Source organism: Nycticebus coucang, chromosome 8 (genome assembly GCF_027406575.1).
Source record: "Nycticebus coucang isolate mNycCou1 chromosome 8, mNycCou1.pri, whole genome shotgun sequence".
In the NCBI taxonomy this organism is placed as follows: Eukaryota; Metazoa; Chordata; class Mammalia; order Primates; family Lorisidae; genus Nycticebus; species Nycticebus coucang.
In genome coordinates, this window is record NC_069787.1 from 34,923,531 (window position 1) to 34,940,517 (window position 16,987).

At 42.3% G+C, this 16,987-nt stretch overlaps 1 protein-coding gene and 1 non-coding gene across 4 annotated transcripts in view; one reads left to right on the top strand and one right to left on the bottom strand.

Annotated features, from left to right (window-relative positions):
- PRICKLE2 (prickle planar cell polarity protein 2) overlaps positions 1 to 16,987 on the top strand; it is a 405,373-nt gene that overhangs the window by 259,381 nt on the left and 129,005 nt on the right. Inside the window, exon 1 of one of the 3 annotated variants that reach the window (XM_053600104.1) lies at positions 8,214 to 8,800. The exons of the other annotated variants lie outside the window; for them this stretch is intronic. The gene's annotated coding sequence lies outside the window, so the exon portion shown is untranslated. Of the gene's footprint in view, positions 1 to 8,213; positions 8,801 to 16,987 lie in introns of those variants that run through there. 3 annotated transcript variants of the gene reach the window in all.
- On the bottom strand, positions 16,848 to 16,954 carry LOC128592914 (U6 spliceosomal RNA). The gene has a single exon (XR_008382125.1). It is a non-coding gene; the product is annotated as a U6 spliceosomal RNA (small nuclear RNA).

A 16,987-nucleotide genomic window follows, 5' to 3' on the forward strand; every position in this document is an offset into this window, starting at 1 on the left:
AGTCTGTAGTGTTTGTATCGTTCCTTGAGAAAAACAGTGTGTCAGTTTGCACATCTGCGGCATTTTGTCCTCCAGGATAATTTTGGGGGGGTAGATTTGTGTCACCAGTTTGCTACCTTATGAGGCAGAGAGTTTTTAGTCTTTTTCTATATCTTTCATGTTAATGTTCTCTCCCAAGACAAACATACAGGAACCCGAGTGTCTGCATTTGAGAAGTACTTGAAAACCGAAGCATCCCTGTGCAACTCTCCCAGTCCTCCACATTAGAGAAAATTCAGGTTTCTGCTCAGCTGTTTAATGAAAATTAGTAGTTCCAAAAAGCTGCCATAATAAGCACAGCTTTCTTTGTCTAAGGAAAAACGTTTGCTAGCACATCATGTCAATTTAACGATACTTTCGTGGAAATGTGCAATGGTAAGCCTGATGAAATCATCGGTGCAAGTTTTAATCTTTTGGGGGGAGGGATCCAAAATCTTCAGCAGTCTTTCATTTTGATTTGCATGGTCTAGCTTGTCTGTATTTCTCATTTTAATTAACGTACTTAAAGGAGGATAAAAGGTTGTGTTAAAATTTTGTGCCTTGTTGGGATCAAGAATAATTAAAATGTATGAAATGTGACAGATTCCTAACATGATGGGGTAAAGGAAAGCCCCTTTTCTGTATTTAAAGTGTATCAAATTATTGTTCCTGAGATTTAGAAACGTCCGTGGTGTGGAAAGCATTTATGTTATGGAATCTTCACAAATAGACAAGAAAGAAGGCTGCAGGGTGGGAGGGCGGGGACTCATCCTTAGGTTTACCATGAACAATTTTATCATTTCTGGTTGCAGCTCTCCTTCCTGCTGCCTTTTTTGAAAACCCAATGGAAAGTAATATTGATTTGACACCTGCTATATGCTGGGTAGTCTGCAGAGTATTTTATATACTTAAGCTTATCTAAGGTTACCCAAACCTTTGGTAGATAATTTGTGCCCATTTTAAACATGGCAAAACTGAGGCTTTGAGGGGAGGTACTGTGATCACTGAGGTCATGCCACTAGGAGGCTAATAGAGCCATTTGTGAAATGAGGTTTTGCTGGGCTCTTTCAATGACAATACCCTGCCTGCTGCAGGATGCAGGTTATAAGTGTGTATTGGAGAAATGGCTAGAAACTGTTGAGGTTTCTGTCTCTTTTGAGCATTTCTTTTTGTGATTGCATCTCCACCTTTGTGGGTGTTTTACACATCTTTACTTGCGTTACAGAAGCTTCCTATCTCTCTAACATTCGTTTTCTTTTTTTTTTATTTTTCTTGTTTTTTATAAATTCTCATATTTTTTTGTTAATTCATAGCTGTGTACATTAATGCGATCATGGGGCACCATACACTGGTTTTATAGACCGTTTGACACATTTTCATCACACAGGTTAACATAGCCTTCCTGTCATTTTCTTAGTTATTGTGTTAAGACATTTATATTTTGCATTTACTAAGTTTCACATGTACCCTCGTAAGATGCACCGCAGGTGTAATCCCACCAATCACCTTCCCTGTGCCCATCCTCCCCCCCTCCCCCTCCCCTCTATTCTTAGGTTATAACTGGGTTACAGCTTTCATGTGAAAGCCATAAATTAGTTTCATAGTAGGGCTGAGTACATTGGATACTTTCTGTTCCATTCTCTAACATTCATTTTCTGTATGGCTACTTGGGTTGAATATTGTTGCTTGAGACTTAATCTAGAATTTTTTTGTCTTTGTTTTCTCCCTTCTGGGGTGAAGCAGGTGCAACTTTGATCTCCAGTATTCATTTAGGACTACCATCTTTTCTTGATGTTAAACATCCCTTTGCTTTAAAACATTCTGGGTTTAACAGACTGTCTTTTTCTTTTTAATGTCTTTACATAGCACAAATAAAAATAGACAATTATAGATAATAGAGAATGGGGTTCTCTATTATCTGTTTTTTTCTTTTCTTTCGGACTATATACTTCCCAGCCTGCCTGCAGATGAGTGAGGATCATGGGAGTAGTTTGACCACTACAAATGACACTGTTCATTGCCAAGCTGAAGCACCTAAAAGCCTCTTCAGTCTCATTTCTTCTTTTGCTGTAACTTGGACATTATTAGTTGAGATCACAGAGGCATAAGAAGAAAGCAGGTTAGATCCCCGAGTCACTACATGGCATAGAGGTACTAGGAAAGCCTCTGGACCTCCAACTAGCTTTGCCTGGGTGAGAAACCAACCTTCCTTGTGTTACGTTTAACAAAGTGGCATCTGAGATTGGTTGTTACTACATCATCGCCTAGACTGACCCAACTTACATGACAATTTTTTTGTCAGCTTCCAATTTACTTTGTTGGATTTTGAAATCTAAATGTCAGAGAACCTCTCTTGAGTGGACTATTTAAAACCATGCACACACACACACACAAATACACACATTTTTTAAAAATAAAATAAACTTAAATGACCTCATTAAATGGGTGGTTTGAAACTTTGGTAATGTCCCTTAGAGTAGTTAGGATTTTACAACAGCAGGGCCAGAATGTACTAATCTAAATCAGCTAAGTTGGGGGTGGTGTCTTTATCTTTTCCATATCTTTTTTTTTTTCTTTTTTTTTTTATTGTTGGGGATTCATTGAAGGTACAATAAGCCAGGTTACACTGATTGCAATTGTTAGGTAAAGTCCCTCTTGCAATCATGTCTTGCCCCCATAAAGTGTGACACACACCAAGGCCCCACCCCTCTCCCTCCGTGACTTATGCCCGTTCTTATCATCTCAGTATTCAAAAGTCCCCCTGGGGTCCAAGTGAAATTCCCCTTTAGTTCATTTAAAATCTGCTCCTTCTTGTTTTATGCCTATGGAAATGGAGGTTTAAAAATTATTCATTACAACCTTCCTCATTAAAGCCCTGGCTGTCACTTACCTCTCTCTCCCCTAACCTGACCAGCAGAGATGCACTTGACCTTTCCCCCTAATCCTCTAACAAGATCCTGCCTAATGCTGGTTAGAATGGAAAGATGATTTGATTTTCTGGCCTGTATAGTGCTGGCTCTTTGTCAATACCTGAAAGTGTCACATTGGCACTGCTTTTCTGTCTTGCATCCATCCAGACCAGTCCTTTAATTCTGCATTTGCACTAACACTTCCCCCTCAATTCATGCTCTTCCTCCTGCCTAGAACACCCTCTCTAGCTGCTAAAATTTGACCTTGGCACTTTTAGCAGTCTTCATTTATGGCCTCTGGATCTTGTGTCGTGCTTAGTAAGGCCTTCCCCACTATAAAATTGGTTTTTAATTCCAAAAAGTAAAATTGTTTATGACCTTGGACCTGACTCAGATCATGCTTTTTCCTGATTCCTGATCCCATAGGCACAATTAGTTTTGTCCTTCTTGTCCTTTCTCCTAAATACAGTATGCAATTATGGTCATTTGTATAAATACCCTATTGTCTCGCCTCAATAGAATGTTCTAAAAGTTAGCAGTTGCATCATTGTCTCCCAACAAATCCCTAATCAATACTTGATTGAGTGCACCTCATGTATATTGTCTGTTCTTCCCTTCCTCTATTCCCATGACTTATGTTGGCATGAATGTTTAATTTTATTCTGTTTTGATAAAAACAATGTGAGTTGTTCCTATTTACCGGGTCTATGAAATTTCCAAAGTAGTTCTTGTCTTGCCTTCTTTGGTATCTAACAGCGTAATTTCTAAAAGGTCCGATTAGAATAATCTCTAGGATGAAAATAATGATCACCAAGAATTAATAGTCCTTGGATTTTGATCTTTTAGGGTGCCGGCCCCATATGCCGAGGGTGGCGGGTTCAGACCCAGCCCCGGCCAAAACTGCAACAAAAAAATAGCCGGGCGTCATGGCGGGCGCCTGTAGTCCCAGCTGCTCGGGAGGCTGAGGCAAGAGAATCACGTAAGCCCAAGAGCTGGAGGTTGCTGTGAGCCGTGTGATGCCACAGCACTCTACCCGAGGGCGGTACAGTGAGACTCTGTCTCTACAAAAAAATAATAATAATAATAATAATTTGTGCAAGGGTTATGGCTGATCTCCAGCTTCCTTATGAGCTCACAGAGCACATGCTATCCGATGGACTTAAGTAACGTGCTCTGGCTCTGTCCTCCTCCTGACTTGCATAGACCTTCAAGGACTCTGCACACTCCGGTCATAATACACATGATACCCTACTCTAACTGCTTGCTTAATTGTCTTTCCCTCTCATTTGCCAAGCATTTTTAAGGCAGACCCCAGGTCTTGGTTCCCATGATATCCCTAGGGCCTAACACAGTGACTGACAAATAGTAGGAGCTCAGGTCATAAGTAAATGGATATATGAATGGGTGGGTGAAACATAATAAGCAGAAATAGAATTGGTTTGTCCTGGTATACAGTTTCAGAAGAGGGAGGCCCCTTGGTACCTCTTGGTCATTTTTATTGCCTTCTTTCTTTCCTAGTTTCATGGCAATTTGAAATGTTTTGCTGTACCATATGGAAAGGGACACGTCAGTGGCTCACCCACATTAGATGGAACTTTGAGTAGTACCCTCTGGGTAGGGATGATTTTGCAGTCTTCTGTTGACTCACTTTCTCCCCACTTTTTGACCTTCCAAGGGTCAGTTAATATATGCCAAAGTTAACAGCGGAAGCATCATCACTTCTACTCCCAGTAGCTAACACTGCCATGTGCCAGGCTCAGTGCTAAATGTTTCACATGAATTCCCGTTTGATTCTACCAACAGCCCTGTAAGGATAGGCACTATTAGTGTCCTCTGTGAAGTGTAGAGCCAGAGCCTGACCCCAGGCAATCCATTCAAGACCCCATTTATATTGCTAGCTCTTATGATGTTGGTAATGATGTATAATATACCTTTTAACTTCCTGGGTTCCAGCTTTCTTCTACATTGCTCCATTGTTGATCACTCATGAATTGTTTCTCATAATTCTTATATACTCAGGCTTATCATAAGTAGATCAGAGAGAGGTGTGTCCTCCTTTAAAGAAACTGGGGCATAGAAAGTTAAAGTAACTAGTTCGTGGACATACTGGGGCAGGATGTCACTGTTTCCACGTGGACATAGGTGGTCCCAAACTGTTAGATGTTACTTGACTTTCTGAAAGATTTTGAGATCTGGGGCAACCATCCGCTTCCCCACACACTCCTGAGTTCTGTGTGATAGAGACCGAAGGCTGAGTGGTCCTCATTTGCTTGTATTCCATTTCCCTTAGTGAGAAGTTATTCCAGGTCTCTTATTTGCACCATGAAAGGTCTTCCGTGAACCAGAGAGAAACATTCTGAAAGAAGTTATTAAGCATTATTAATATAATTACGTATAACAAAAGACATAATTTAACTTCTCCATATTCAACAAAGAAATTCATTTGAAGGTTCAAGAACTCCAGCTGGAAGGGCAGAGCTTGTCAGAGTGGCTTCTCCAGGTGGGGGAGTGTGGGCAAGGCACCAGGCTGGTTGCTTTGTCCTTGGAGACCCTTTGTGTGCGTGATGGAATACAGCTCTCTCCCATTCTCTTAGCCCTCCCCTCACCCTTCACATCCACCCTCAGTGCTTTCTTATCACAGGCACAGTTCAGAATATTGGCTTGTGCTTGCTTCTCTCCTGGCTCACCAGCATGCTGCACAGGCAGTATTATTCAGAACTTTTTCTTTAGGACAGTGATATCTTTTGGTATTAATAACCGGGTCATTTGTAATTGGTGCCGTCAATAGCACCAGCAGTTGGTGGCCAGCCATAATGAGGGAGGCACTTCCTGGGACAGAGCAAAAGAGCAGCTTAAATGGGAAGGAGAAAAGCCCAATAAAGCCATCCATGTAAGTACAGTGGAACTTCTGTAAGTTGACCACCCAAGAGACTGCAACAAACTGGTCAACATTTAGAGGTGGTCAGTGTAGGGAGGTGCTCAACCACAGAGGCTCTGCTGCACTTAACCATGCCCCACGGGGGAGAGACTGTAACTCAGTGCAGGCAAAAACCAGGGGAGGAAACATTGTCTAGCTTTAATATGGGAAGGGACGTAAGCACCTCATCAAATTGGAAAGAAAAGTATGTTATTAAAACAAATGCAAAGGCCAGAGACGAGGTAGAGTCCTCTTCCCTAAAGTTAAACAAAATAAGAGACTTCTCCTCTATTGTGGGACATGTTCCCAGACTCCTTATTGTACGCCCAGGGTTAGCCAAGAATGTAAGCACTCGGTCTGAGAGCTGATAGAGGTGGAAGAGCAGAAGCGAATACCAGGTAGCTCTCAAGCGCTGGCTGCTGGGAGGCGGGGTGCCGGGGCATTTCAAGCAAGAGCAAGCTGGTTCACCTAGTTGCTGGAATCAGGGAGTCTTTATGAAAAAGGTGAGCTGGTTTATCTAGGCAGAATTAATCCTAATCAGTTTTATCCAATTCATTCGGCACCAAAAATGTCAGGTTTCAAGGTGGCTGCCTACATTCTAAAATGTTAGGCTTGCAGGCAGCTGCCTGGGTCTCTGATTCTTGGAGCACTTTCAGTTGAAAAATGACCAGACACCCCAAAGTAAGACAAGTATGAAACAAAGTTTACTGAAAGAGAGAAAGATAAGTTTGCAGAGTTAAGAGCAAGATAAAGGCTTACAGAGCAAGATATGTTTGCCATAGATAGTGAACATGCCCCATTGTTGCAACAAAGAAAAGCGGACCACCACCACCACCACCACCACCACCACCCCTGCCTTGCTTTTTAAGAGACAGGATCTTGCTTGTCTCTCAGCCCAGGCTGGAGTACAGTACACTGGCATAGTCACACTCACTGCAGCCTCAAACTCCTGGGTCCAGGCAATCCTGCCACAGCTTCCTGAGTAGGTAGGACTCCAGGCACATGCCACCACACCTGGCTAATGTTTTAAAAAATTTCATGTAGAGATAGGGGTCTCACTGTATTGCCCTATCTGGTCTGGCCTCAAGCAATCCTCCTGACTCAGTCTCCCAAAGTGCTGAGATTACTACCTGGCCCAGAACATTTTATTTTAAACAATAAAAGATGATCATGGAAATACTCAAAGGATAAAAACAATGACCATCCTAGTGACTGGAACACCTGACTGAATTTTTCTGATTTATTCAAAATATCAGAAATAATTGTTATTTGTGGAGTATATAACATTGTGTTGTCTCCATATTTCTATTCAGTGTTTTTACTTTCTTTTATTGTACTGCAGTACAAGATTCGTGAAAGCCAAGTCTATGTTCATTCCTCATGGCATAGAGCAGGTAATTGTTGGTTGAGTGAATGACACAGGGGAAGTCATTGAAGATCCCAAAAGTTATGTTACTTGCCCAAGGTCACATTGCTCGTGGGAAACCAGGCAGGATTTGAACCCAGAGCTATCCAATGTATAGAATTCCGTCTTTGTGATTGCTTGGCCAGGCTTTTTGTGGTATAGTGACATGGAGATTGGAGACCCAGAGTTATTTAACAAAGCTCCAGTTTGAAGTCTAGGAAATGAGGATTCTGGCCCAACCTCGCTGAAATTTCATGTGACCCTGGAAAGGTTCCTTTTCCACCATGCCTCCGTTTGCTCATCTGTAAAATGAGATGGAAGCAATGCTCCCTACGGCTTGAAGACGCCTTAGACACCCTGGGGAGGTTTGTGCTTTGTCATCTGCTATTGCACTTGGAGTTGGGATGGGAGGGTGGGTGATTAATTCACCACCTGAGCATATAAGGAAAATAGTTGTATTTTATTGCAAGGTGTACAAAAACTCAATGGTGACTGACACAGTCCCAGGACAATGAAACAACTGACACCCTGAAATGAAAGTTGAAGAGAGAAAAGAAAGAAAAGCAAAGTAGAGGTATTTGAAGACTTGACACAGCTTTTGATTAAAAAGAGAGAACTCCAATTCCACTCCTAGTTTGGTGCAGCTTATAATCGGAAACAGGCGCTTAGGTTGATAATTGTGCCCAGATCTGATCCCTGGCACATGAGAGCACAGCTTTTAAAAGAAAAAAAAAAAAAAATAGGCGTGTGTCTTTAAAGCCTCTCTCCTTCTATGTGCTCTCTCTCTACTCATTTGGAGGTTGCATAGCTGGGCCTTTGCATCCAGCCACGGGTTTTTTCCTCTCTGCCTGGCTTGGGGATTATTGATTTGGAAGGCGAGGCTAATTTACATGTAAATAAATCTCAGTGCTGGGCAGCGGGCTGGGACGTCCAGATGCCGTGACTGACTTGCTGACATCACGGCTTCATTAGCATGCGGAGGATGCGAGCACTGCAACAGCGACTTCTCAGGCACCACCAGCAGCGCCGCCGACAGTTATTATTATTTTTTTACCGAGCTGCACATTTCCTGGTTCAGTGGCTTGGGCTCTGCAAGCAGCTGACTGGTGGCCCCCGGTTTGGCTCAGGATCGGTTGGTGACCCTGAGGCTAGGGTCTGGGACTTCCTTCAGACTGTCATGAAGAAAGGGAGTTAAGAGGAAACTGGGGTTCTCAGGAAGGTGATCGGAGAGCTCATGCAGATCCAGAGGAAGAGAGGAAAGTCTCACTTTTTTCCTGCTTGGTGAATTCCCCCAGCAGGGTCTGGATCCAGCTCCAGCGGCGCTGTTTTCCCTGGGGGAATGTAGAACAGCTCCAGCTTGAGCCTGCTGCCAGCTTCAGAAAGGGCTCAGATTTGCAAAGGGGGTTCGAGAGGAAGATGCTTTGGCTGCCTGGGGTCCTGCTTACGTTCTTAGAAGGCAGACTCAGGGAGAAAGTGAACTGGGGCAATTGACAAGCTCCTGGGGTCTGGCAGAAGCCTCATCCAAGACCAGACATTTCATCTTCCCTGAAGGTAGGTAAGAAATTTGCTTTAATTCACAAATAAAACCACAGTGTGTTTTCTAGAGAGGATGAGAAAGCCAGATGTAGGGGCTTTGCATTGGGGAAGGATATGGGGGCTCCATTATCTTGGCCGGGTAGCATTTTGGGTGGCTCTCTGCCCCTTTGGGTTTTCTATGCTTGATTAGAACTCTCAGTTGCAAAGTAGTATGTCACAGGTATAGTGTCCTGAAGAAATGCTTAAATCTTAGTGCTTAAAAAGCAGTATTTCTCTACAAGTACAGCTTTATTTAAAAAATAATAAACATAATACAAGGGAGAGGGTTTAAAAAACCAAATACCTGGTTGTGTTCATGCCCAGTAATCATGTCAGCATATAATGTCAGGTACCATTAGGGGACGTGAGGAACAAGGACTTAGCTGAGACTTCCAGGTAAAGAAATGGCTCTCGAGTTACTTGGATTTAATTTTAGCCAGGGCTTTCAGATTAGAAATGGTGACAGAGCCTCAGAATACGACTGCATAGCCTGGCTGAAACACATGATTCAGTTTGTTCTCTGTGCTGGGTTTCTGGAAGGAGTGTTCGTGGTTAGCTCTCCTCACTCTTGGTTTCCCGAAAAACAGTCGCAGCATTACTAATCTGCCATGGAGGTCTTGCGAGGAAATACAGATTTTTAATCCCATTATTTTTTGTTATGTGGTCTTGGGCTGTGTTGGGGTCCAGTAGGACTTTTATGAACCATAAGTAATCCGGGCTGGGCCGAATCACACTGTGGTAAGTGATCCATACCAGATGCGATGCCATCCGCTGGTCCAAATGCGGCTCTTGTGTAACTTAGGCACATAGATGATTTCCCCAGTGAGCGAATTCTGCTTCCAATATCAATGCATGTATGAGCACAGTCGGGGGGGCTCCAGTGTGCCGTGAATATATAGACACAGACTGCCGGGCACCCAGTCTGCAGCTCATAAGGCTGCAATTTGCTTTGCCTGCACATCTCTTCCCAAAGAGTATTTTAAACCATCTCAGCGAGCCTTAAACTAAAGGAAAACAGCCTTGCCTCCTTGCTAGAGGCCGAACTGGCCACTCTAATCCTGCTCCCCAAAAGGCTTACTGCCTGCTGATGGCTTTCACAGATGGGTCAGGATGAGTGTCCCTGAGGGCTCTAGAGTAAGTCACAACTTTGACATAATTACCATATTTTGGAAATTTGGATTTTAATGCCTCCTTGAGTGCTTGTAAAGGTTTTGCCTTTCCATCAAATGCTCTTTCCCCTCAGGAATTCCTTTTTTAATGTGAAAATTAAAACATACTGGCTTTGTCGGGCATTGCAGTCTGTAAAGAGCCATGGGGCAGCCAGAAATAGTAAAATGGCATTGTTTGAGATGGCATGTTTATAAAGATTTATTCAGGCAATATGGGAGGAAAATAGAAATTTAGGAAGGAAGATGCATGTATGGAAGCTTAAGGAATGAGAAGGGAACTTAGAGGCTAGACAATATGAGATGACGTTTATCCAGGGCTCAGACTCTGGATTCAGAAAGATCTGAAGATACTTACAGCTTGTCTCTGAGCAATGATTCCTGCCGATAAACTAGGGAGAGCAATAGAACCTATATGCAGGGTGACGGGTGTAATGATTTAATGAGATAACATAGAAAAAGCACCTCACACAGAGCCAGTCATTAGTAAACCCCGGTAGGTGTTAGCAATTATTATTGTTGTCATTATTACCTTTTTGTCGTTATCATTATAAGCATAGTTGGCTAAAAACAAAATAGTCTGTTGAAAAGACAGTATGTTTGCATCCATTTTCCTGCAAAGAGGTTTTGCTAGCAGAAAAGATGCCATCTTTGATACTGTTCTATCCAAACCATGCCCACTCAAACTTTCTACCCTCTCGATTGAGTTGACAGGATAAATTGTATTATCTGGAACTACTTACTGTATTTTGCAGAACTAAAAGTGGCCGGCTGGTGTAATGAAAAAGCATTTAGTCCTAGCTGGGGTTCAGGCACCTTTAACGAAGGCATCCTGTTTTGGCAGCTGATGAGTCACATGTAGAAATCTGTGAGATTCCAGTTGGAATTTCTGAATTTCTCTTCTGCTGCAACTGTGCATGTGAGAAGCCTTCCTTTTCTCTCTCTGTCTGTTTTTTTTTTTTTTCCCCCTTTCCAGGGCAGACATTTAGCATTTTCTTCCCCACCCAGGGAGGCCATTGACTATGTGCTTTACCTGCTGGTTGGCTCCTCCGAAGTCCCAAAGCTGAATTTTTGCCACTATCTAGGTGGCTTCAGCTTATGCATGGGCTGTTAAGGCAAAGAAACAGGCCTCCTCTGCTTGCCTGTCTATGACCTGACCCCGTCCTTTCTGCCTTTGTTTTGTGTCCACCGCCGTGATACCGTCTTTGCCAGACTTGTGATCTTCTCCTTCATGAGCATACTCAGTCACACAGTTGGACAGCTGTGTCTCCCTTTCCTGCCAACATCTTTCTTTTTAATTTAAGCAAAATGGAACTTTGATAGAGTTGAGAGGCAAATTAAAATGAGTCTGGTATAAAATTTTTTCTTAATAAACTCAGAATTGGGAGTTGGTGATTTCTGGTTGCCACTGATCTTTCATCGTTTTGGATGGAGGATAATATTTATGCCTTGATAATGTCCACTTGCGTTGATATCCTCTTTGGAGGGCTGCCTAACCTCTCTAAACTTTGCTTTTCTCATATGGATATTGGAAATAAAATCCCCTGAACGCATAGAACTGCTGTAAAGAGAACAGCTATACTGTCTTTGCTTGATTCCTGGTACTTACCTGGCATTGGGCTTTATTTCCTTCTGGGGACAATGACTTTCATATTTCCCATTGAATCCCAATCTGTGCCTGTCAGCATCTGTTTTGAGTGGGGGAAAAAATTACAAAATTAAAAAACAATCCCAACCTGTGAACAACAGAGGGCAGCAGTTTTAATATTTGTCTGACAGAAACTGAAGACCAAAGAAGCAAAATAACTTACTCTCAATGACACAGCTTGTGACAAATCCTGGTACCCAGTGTAATACTGCTTCAACTACACGTCGATTCCAAATGCTCTGAGTTTGAGGACTTAACCACCCAACTCTACCTTGAATTAGCAGAAACCTCTTAATTCATAGCCATCAAGCTATGGTTTTTCTCTCTTTTTTCTTCCAACACATGAGTCAAAAGGCTCTGTCCTCAGATAGGAATTCTTAGTGGCATTTGGGTGAGGACTTTCTCTAGTTCTTTTTCAAGACCTCCTGAAACTTTTCTTTGCACACTTCCTCTGTGATCGTGGTGCTTATCGGGTAACGTGACAGTGAGTTATTTGCAAACGAAGACACCTGCAAATGAGGCATCTGGTTTCTTCATTGATGCTTTTAACTGAGACTTGCTACTTTGTTCCTCCCAACCTGTAAACATTTTAAATGAAATGTTCTGGTTTTTATTCCTTGCATACACGCGAGTGTGTGTGTGTGTGTGTGTGTGTGTAAGTGAATCAAATAGGGAAGGAAATGTCCACTGGGGACTTGGCCAGTTGAGTTTGAGCAGTGGTGGTTTTCTTTATTCTTTGGCCTATTGTTTGAGCAGTTCGTTATTTGGGGTCTGAAAACCCCAGGCTTGCTTGTTCTGTTATTTTCTTGGGGATAAGGCAGAGGGAGAAAAAAGCAAGTCTGAAGGGGAGGTGCGGGGGTGAGAGGGGAGAGAGAGAAAGTATTTGGATCGAGGAGTTAGGAGGAGGAGAGGTGATGACAGAATGGAAAGCAGCTGGGAGAATATCAGAGCAATCTCCTATCCACCAGGAAAGCACAAAGCTGAAGGTTCCCTTTGGGTGAAGTCGCACTCAGAAGGCAAGAGCCTCTGTTCTCCTTTAGCTAAAAACTCCTCTCCCCATCTGTCCTACAAAACTCATAGAGAAGCCATTTTTAATTCTAAAACCCTCCTTATGACTAAACACAGCACATGTTTTTCACTAGAGCACCATGAACCATTTTTTAAAGTACATTAATTAAAAGGAGCACATTTTCAAGTACAGTATGAGCCTGCCTTTCCTTGGTGGGTGCAGAGGGTAAACTTCTAGCACATGTTGGGCTATGAAGTTAGTAAAGATCAAGTTGGCTGAGCTGAAAAGACTCAAAACATGACAGCTGACTTGGAAGATGGAAAGTAACATTCCAGAGGATGCAGAATCCAGAGACATCACTGGTTGGAAGTGGGGTGTGGGGAAAATGAAGGGTGGCCTCTTTTGAGAAAGTGTGCCCAGAGTGAGTGCGGTTGTGTGTGTGGGGGAACAATGGTGATTTCCAATGTCCCTTTTCCTTCTGGAGCTCTTCTTTGAGCTGTGTATATGAACCATCCTGGAGCATGGAAGAGGGCTCAGAGACCTCAATCTCAGAATGTGGGGCAGAGATTGGGTTGGTATCATTTCCAACCCAGAATCCTGCAGGTCTCGGTTGATCAGAGGCTGACTTGAGTTGCCTCCATTTCCCCACACTGGGAGTGTCATTGGCCTCAGGTCCCCCTCCCTACTTTGGTTTCTTAAAATCAAACCTTATAAATATTACCTAGCCCCCATCCAGGGTTAAGAGTAACTGGGACAGGAATTCTTAGCATTTCATTTTAACTGGGCAGGATGCCATTTTTCCAGCTCTTTTCTTGGCATCCATTCATCAGTTATAAGTCCTTAGAGAAGCCTGTTCAGGAAAGTTCTAAGACTTAACTGAAAAACAGCCATACTTTCTATGGTCAAGAATCTGGTATGGGTTCAGGGTGGTTGTTAGTGTATATGGCAATGTATGTTTTGGTGTCTTTGGGTCTGTATGCAGTCTACATGTTAATGTATGTGTGTGTATAGAAAAAATAATAACTATAATAGGCTAAGCACCTACTGAGTGGCAGCCGACTTAAAAGATGCCTTTACATGGACGTACTTGGCCTTATTAATTCTTTCAGCAATCATACAGCGAGGTAGTATTAGTTCTGTTTAATAACTGAGAAACTAAGACTCCTAGAGGTTAAGTAACTTGAGTAAGGTTACACAGACTGTAAAGAGTAATGCTGGGATTCAAACCCAGCATAATCCTGCTCCAAAGCCTGAATTATGTGCACTATTCTAGGTGTCCTCACATTTTTTGCTATAATAATGTCCTCTGGGTATTTTTTTTCCTCTTCCTTTTATATTTTCTCTGTGCATCCCCATTTGAGAAGCACCTTGTAATTTAGCCATTGAATATAAATCTTTCTGTTGATGTTTTGGTAAAATTGAGTCCATCCAGGGGAATGTAACAGGCATAAAATAGAACACAGTGGTTTCTTTACCTACTGTTTTGAATGTGGCTTTCAGAATGGGAGTGTGAGGTTGGCTGGAAAGTCAGTAAGATGCTTTAAGATGAAGAAGGAAAACTGGAGCAAATAGAAGAAGTGCTTTGCTGGACCAGAGGGCTCATGGCTGTGGGCAAACCAGTTGGAGTTTGGAGGGAGAGGGGCCCAGGCCGTCACTCTTGATCCCCTGTTGTGTGCTCATCCGGTTCTAACTGAAATGGATGCGTTTTCTCTTTCTGAGCCTTAGTTCTTTCATCTCTAACATGAGGGCCCCAAATCAGAGGATCTATAAGTTCTCTTTCAGGCCTCACCTTGATGAATGTGAATTTTCAGAATGAATTCAGCCTTGTCAGTGAAGGGGGTGTAATTTGTACTGCCAGCTGCTCTTGGTGGGGAATGAAAAGGTCAAGTTTTATATCAGGACCTGGCCTCTCTGTTTTGTGAACATGTGCTGGAATATGAGAAACAGTAGCCTTCTAGAGAATGCCATGGAGCCTCCTGGAAGAATAGCTGACCTTTGGACGTTTCACACTGGCGGAAGGAGGATGGCAAGGGGCAGTGTGTTGGTGTTGCTTATTTACCCTCAGAACTGCTCCGGGGCTGTATTTTGTGTGCAGTCATAAGACAGATTGTGCCAGAGACCAAGACTTCTCACACTGACGTGCACAAACCTAGAGGTGTTGCTGAAAGGCAGACAAGTGCGCTGGTGACACTGAACCTGCCCTTTCTCCTTCTAAGGCACATTTATAATTGGCATTTCACCAAATTCAGAATGCTCGGGTTCTAGCTCCGATTATTTAAGTAAACCTCCTAGGAATTACTTAGCTACTCTGTGACTTAGTTTCTCCACCTGCAGAGTAATAAAAATAATTAGTAGCTAATATTTAATGTTTGCTTACTGTGTGTTATGCACTGTGCTGAGGATTTTATGTGCTGGATCTCATTTAATCCTCACCTTAAGAGGCAAGTTCTGGCATCATCTACATTTTGCAGCCACAGAGCACAGACAAGTTGAATAACTTAATCAAGGTCACACAGCTAATAAATGGCCGAGTTGGGACTTGAATTCATACCATCTGATTCTGGAGTCTTACAACTTCAAGAGATAACCAGAGTGAAAGATCTTGGGACCTACTGTGGGTATGTGTGTTGTTCATTTACATGATATGAGCACTAGAAATATCTTTCGGGAACCTAAGATTATAAAGAGTAGATGTTGCCCAACTGAAGTTCGATTGTTTTTCAGTAAAATATATTTCAGTTTATATAAATTAAAGTCAAATACGTTGACTAGTACTTTTGTTCTGTTTTGTTTTTACTTAACCATTAATCAATGGTTAAGTTCTATAATCAATTAATCAGTTCTATACATTGTGAAGTTTTAAAGAGCAGAGCAGGTCTTGGATTCACCTGGGGAGGGGTGTTACATTAAGAGGAATGTTCAGCGGCATGGGAGGTTCTGGTTAACTGAGTTTCTGGTTATTTAGAATTAAAACCCCAGTTTGTTTTCACTCATGGTTTTGCAGATTTGGACAATAAAACAGATCCCTTTTATGTCTCAAATAAGAAGGGCAGAGTTAGCCCAAAGAGTCTATCTTGTGATTCAGGATGGCAGCCATGCAAATTATTATCCTGAAATGAATTCCCAGTGATTCTGTCTTGTAAAGGGATGTCAAAAGAGGTTGATTGTGAATATCATCTGAGTTTAATACTTGTCACCCAACTGGACACCAGACTGTGATCTGGATGTAGAAACAGCTGCCTGCTTTCTTCCCTCACTCCTCCCTGTCATTCCCCCAGAAGCTTCTATCTGAATGATAGAGGGAAATTTTTCCTATTTGAATTCATACCCATGTTTGGACTCCACTCTTGGATATGTCCTGATGGTAGGATTAATATGATCAATACCTGGCACCTCCATCATCATGCCTCAGTCTTTCTTGCCCATTTCAGACATCACTAATGACCAGCACACTTGTCAAGCCCCAATGCAACCTCAGAATCCTTCTGAATACAACACTCCAGGCAGCCGGTACCCCTGAGTTGTAGTTGGCCCAGGAGATTTAACGTCTGTGCCATCTCTACCCTTGGCTACTCCCTGGAATTTGGTTCTCCTTTCAGTATGTATCAAACATCTACTGATTGCCTAGGTATGCTGAGAAGAAATTCTATTTCCCATTTACTCTATATTTTATTCACTCTCCTGAATGTGGGTGTTACAGGCATGTATTTGTTAAATTTTTGTTTACTTAAGGTTTTAATAACTTTTTTCATTTTTCTCTAGGATGTATGTCTGATTAATGTGGTGACCTTTTTTTTTTTTTTTTTTTTTTGAGACAGAGTTTCACTCTGTCACCCACCCAGGCTGGAGCATAGTTGCATTAACATAGCTCACTGCAACCTTGACCTCCTCAAGTGATCCTCCTGCCTCAGCCTTCAGCCTTCCAAATAGCTAGGATTGGTGGTGTACACCTGTACACATGCCTGGCTAATTTTATATATATATATATGTGTGTGTGTGTGTGTGTGTGTATATATATATATATATATATTTTTTTTTTTTTTGTAGAGCTAGGGTTTCACTGTGTTTCCCAGGCTGGTCTCAAACTCCCAGGCTCAAGCTATCCTCTCATCAAAGTCTACCAAAGTGTTAGGATTTCAGGCACAAGCCACTTCCCCCAGCCTGGTGACCATTCTTTTTTTTTTTTTTTTTTTTTTTTTTTTTAATATGGAACGCTCCACGAATTTGGATGTCATCCTTGCATAGAGGCCATGTTAATCTTCTCTGTATCATTCCAATTTTAGTATATGAGCTGTGAAAGCGAGCACCTGGTGATCAATCTTAAGATTCTTGTGCCTTTT